Raw genomic sequence first — 5,560 nt, 5'->3', positions numbered from 1 at the left:
GTGCGGAGTTTGCATGTTCTCCCCGTGTCAGCGTGGGTTCTCTCCGGGCACTCTGGCTTCCTCCCACAGTCCAAAGACATGCAGATTGGGGAGTAGGTTAACTGATAACTCTAAATTGTCCGTAGGTGTGAATGTGAGTGTGAATCTCTATGTGTCAGCCCTGCGATAGTCTGGCGACCTGTCCAGGGTGTACCCTGCCTCTCGCCCGATGTCAGCTGGCATAGGCTCCAGCCCCCCCGCGACCCTCAAGAGGATGAAGCGGTTAGAAGATGAATGAATGAATGAATGCCTTCACCATGGAGACACTGTGGTGTATTCATTTTGTTTTTATTTTGTACCAACACAGAATATAATATGTTTTTTTGTATTTTTAACTTTCTTTTTTTCCAACACAGAAAATTAATTTCAACTCTAGAATTACAACAATATTTAGCAAGTAGAACAAGCTGTGCTTTCCAGCCACCAGATGGCTATTTTCACCGTCTTTAGAAATTGGAATTGCTGCTGAGGCTGTCAGACGATAGACTTTTTTATTATTTTATCCACTTTGCTTCAACCGATCACCACCAAAATTGTATCATCTGTCCCTTGTCCCATTATCCACCTTTCCTGAAAATTTCATCAAAATCTGTTCATAACTTTTTGAGTTATTTTGCAGACAAACAAACAAACAGACAAACAGACCAACGCCGGTGAAAACATAACCTCCTTGGAGGAGGTAATAAAAAACCTCTGCATATTAACAGTATAGACCTGTTACTCGTCCATGCCTGAGACTGTTTATGTGGACTGTTTTAATTAGCATTTTAGCGGCTGGAGGTGCCTTTTTGTAATTGTTTTTAATGAGAATAAGGCTTTTTGCTCACTGTTTTTTGCTTTGTGACACACCTGGCGTTTCTGCGCATTTTTGCCATAGCGCTCTGAACTCCTCGAGTTGAAAAATCTTCAACTCAGAGCAGAAAAACGCTCCACATCATCTCTTTTTTCGTCATCTTTTTTCCCATTGTCCAGTCGGATGATTTGAGAGGTGGGTCTTCTGTGGTAGTCATGACAACAAGTTTACAGTTGGTAAACAATGCAGGAGAAACTGGTGGGTAGTGGTTGCTGGATACCCAGAGCTATACATCCCAACGATAGATGGCAGGGTGTCAAACTGCCCTTGAGTCATCCTAAAGTATGCCTGGAAATGGCCATCATCGAGGTGAAACCCTGGTGTACTTGTAATTGAGAAGCGTAGATCTAAACAAAGCAAATACAACAATACAGGGGCAACTTTTTTTTCTCAGTAGATTATTTCAAACAGCACCCTAAACCAAATCAGGCCACTACTTGTGTTTAAGAGATGACATTGTTCTTCTGCAGTGTATCTAAATGGGCTTGACTCAACTGATGTGACCACTAAGGTGTGGCACACAGTGCATGACTACATGTCTTTGTCCTGGCAATGACAAACAGTAAAATAAATTTTTCCACAGCACTGAAGGTTGCCATCAAGTTCAATCCCTGATAAAGTAAAGCATCAAAGTACAACGTAATATGATACCAGTGCTGTCTTAATTGCCACTAAAGATTTTGAAGAAGTTTTGCACATCAGATTCAATTCATCCTCATTCAATTAGTCTGTCTTTGCAGCAGTTTCTCTTGCCAAGTTTCAGGAGAGTAAACTCACATCTCAGGGTTGGTTCTCACAGAGAAAATGTGCTCGTGAAAATTCCACTGCATGCGCTGACTAGAAAGTCTGAAATGTCACCTGTCATATCATATGAGATTATACAATCCTGTACAAGATCTGTGTGTGCGTCTGCCTTTAAAGAAAGGTTAAAAGCTTCCCTTTCATGATCCAGTGACATTCAGTGAAAAGTAATGATACACTGTACACTGTGATTGTCAGTTTTTCTGAAAAGGTTAATCATGTCATAGGGTGGGGTCATCATTTTGACACATCAACAATTGTTTTTGCAGCAGGGATCTGCTTCTCATATAGTATAGCTACACCTTATGGAGCCAAAATGTGCTTGTACATGTTTTATAGCTTTCAATACAGATAATCATGTTGTTTACACGTCTACATTCAATACTATGTGCTTCAGGTTGTGGACACAGATCCTTTGTGTTATACTGAGTGTTTAACAGGACTGCTGTTCAAGGCTTCCATGTAAGATGAGGTAGCCATGTTATGGCTTATTTCCATTTTTAGCAAAAGGTTTAACTGCGTCTTCAGTTTTTACTCACCCACTGTTTCTGATCGCTAGATCCCAAATTTTCCCAAATTGTTCACTATATTTTGGTGATGTATGAAAGCCGCTGTTAAACTTGTGTGGTCTAAGATCCACCTCATAACAGTGGTCTGAGGTTCACTTCTTGCAGGCTGTGGTGCAGTTCCCTGGAATCTGCACCAAATGTGGTACCCAGCCACTCCCCAAACAAAATGTTGAATAACATTAGATTGCCATCACCTGTCAGCACTATGTATCAGTTTAGGCCTAGTGTACCCTCCCTTTAATACATGAAGAATGACTAGGTCTCTTAGCCTTTTGTATGGTGTCGTGGCCGACAAGAGCAAATGTGCCACGGTAGCCCAAAACATTACTATCAGGAGAAACACACATAAAAACACACAAACATCAATACAAATGCAACAAAAAACGCAGCATATCCAGTGTGCTAACATGCTAGGCTACTGATGTACTGTATATCACTACGTTAGTAACAGCCATACTTATGTAAAGGATGTTTTTTTCTAAACCTATCCACGTGCTTTTGTTGCCTAAACTTTAAAGTATTAGTATTATTTTGAAAAAGACTGGATGCATGTAACGAGCAGAAACAGTACATTTCCTGTGAAAATGGAAGTTTATTTTGAAAGACACAATGCATGTAAAAATCCTAAATTGACAACTTGGGGGGGGGGGGGTCTCTCCTGAGTTCACTCTCAGGTGAACTGTGTTTGCAGTTAGTGTATTTGTTTTGGCTTTCTGCAGCACGCTTTTTTATGTGCAGCATGTTTCCGGATTTGTTTTTGATTTTCATGTGTGTTTTTAAATTGTCATCATTTTAGAAGCTGCAGCACCTTTCTCCTAATAGAAATGTTTTGTGCTGTTGTAGCATGTCTGTCCTGTGGACCAAAAGCAATAAAGTTCTCAAATCAAAGCATGCCAAGTGCTCTGTAGTTGTAAAAAAAAATTGTTTCATGAATGTAAAGTAGATGGTTGTGTTGCACAATCAATTCAATTGGATAGATTCTTGTGTATGAAATAAAACCATAGTGGTAACCTGCCCTCCCAATCAGCGGACACAAACCAGCCCTGCGAGGTCCGCAAACACCGTCACTTCGCTCAGTACGACACATGCAGGCCTGCCACAGCCGTCCTGTTCAACATGAGGGAATTAAGCTGCTGATCATGTTTGGTAGTGCCTCTCTTTTATAGTCATGGCAGCACATGCATTTTTTCTTGGGTTTGTGCTCCAAAGGTGGCAGTGCGCTGTGGCTGGAGACCAGTCAGATGCACCTGTAGTCAATGTCACAGATATGAACATATTCTGATATGCATTTCCCCCAAAACATGTTGAGCTAAAGCAAAGACACATGATGATACAGTATGGTGCACATGAAGAGAGAGAAGTGAGAGTGAAGTGCTGGCATTTTATTCTGGGGTGTGACTCAGTTATGCCCTGCAGCTCATTTCGATGCTTCTTCAGTGCAGAGACTGGGAAGCCAACACCTATGTCAGAGCTGCTGAGATGAGTTTCAACAGGTATCAACTGTTCCGATTCTCAGTCTGAATGAGGAATCTTGTCGACTTTTAACTCCTGATGTTCTTTTAGCTGCAAGCTAACACTAATGCAAGAGAGATCCAAGTTGAAAATGACCTTTTGAAAGATGAAACATTTATAAATGTGTGATAAACATTCGGAATGTGTGACTAAATTGAAAATTCAGTGATCATAGCAATCTATTCAAAGACATAGAGTGGTATGAGTATTGAAGATAGTATGAACTGTGCCCTCAAGCACCAACAAACTGCAGGCATGAACACATAAATATACTGGATGATGGATTTAATCAAATACCTCTGGAATTCGAGACTAGTTTCTTTGTATAGTTCTTTACCTGTTTGTCCTTAGATCACTTTATTTTTCTCCTCCACTCACCTGAAGACACATTTGTGTTCTCCTTGAAATTAGCCTTCTGTTTCACTGTATGAGCTCTCCTCTCTGTGTATCTATCAAATTCTGTGCAAAAGGTACAGTAAGTACTTTGCTGCCTGCAGGAACCTCCTGCAAAACCAGTTTCTTCTTGGTTATCAAGTCATTTATGCACTTGATGTTACTACTAAATCTAAAACCACTTTTACTGTTGGTGCTATTGTTTTAGAAAGTGCACCCCCACCTACAAACACCACTAACTATTTCTCTTGAATTTATCTTTTCTTTTGTTCCCTGTTATTTTTAAATGAAATGTGCCTCGTCGACCATCTCGTTGTCACTCTAACAGCATAAACAGTCCCAGATGACATTCACCAAGCATGCTGTTATACCCCATATGTTCTGTTCTCTGCCAGGTCGTAGGTTTCATGTCATCAGTGGTGGGGACACACATTAGGCGGGGGTCAGGGGAAATTTTGAGCATCCAACACTTCATTTCCTGCATTCTGGTGAAGTTGTATGCACCAATTTATGGTGAAAAATGTGTTTTTTAAGATTATTTTTGGGGCTTTTTGCCTTTATTATAGGACAACTTGAGAATGACAGGAAACGGGGCAGAGAGAGGGGGGATGACACGCAGGGTTGTAGGTTGGAACCTAACCCAGACCGCTGCAAGAACTCAGCCTACATGGGGCAGACACTCCACCAGTTGAGCTAGAGGTCGCCTGGAAAAAAAAGTTTTTAATGTAAAGAAAACCACAAAATTCAGTTGAAATATCATGAAATATAATGCAGTGAGGCTCTCAGGCATTCTGTGTTTCATTCAAATATTTATTCTGCTTTCGACTGACTTTTGTCATTTAATGTTATCTCTGCTGAGTCAACACACATGTAGGCATAGTTTACTTTTCCATTCTTCTTTGTGTCTTTTGTTAAGGGAAGTTGCCTCTTTAAATGTGCACGTGGCACATGGTTGCACGTGGTTCATTCATTTTAATACATTTATAAAGCCATTCAGCAAGATATCTGCTCGTGTTCAAAACTGTCTGAACATTCAAAACTTATCCCACATATCCGTGCTCTCTGAGAAGTCCAGAATAAAGTAATTATACTTTGAGAAAATAGTTGTTATATTATGAAAACAAAGTTCATTCATAATGAAGTCATAATGATTTAAGAAAAAAGTCTACCTGCCCTATAGTGCATGACCTTATCGCTCTGGTGATATAGTAGTTTCCCCTTCACACCGTCTGACAGACACAGAACCCTGTTTGGCACTCTCTCTGTATGAGGCAAAGTTTTAGTGGCTGTGCACTGCTCTCCATGTGCTGTATTTTGGTGCACAGTGAGAATGAGGATAATGCCAACAAGTTTGCTCAAATATTGGTAGGGACAATTCTGTCCTCCCAAAATA

This window comes from Epinephelus moara, chromosome 16 (assembly GCF_006386435.1).
Source record: "Epinephelus moara isolate mb chromosome 16, YSFRI_EMoa_1.0, whole genome shotgun sequence".
In the NCBI taxonomy this organism is placed as follows: domain Eukaryota; kingdom Metazoa; phylum Chordata; class Actinopteri; order Perciformes; family Serranidae; genus Epinephelus; species Epinephelus moara.
The sequence above is the reverse complement of the archived record's forward strand: the minus strand, read 5'-3'. Positions refer to the sequence as shown.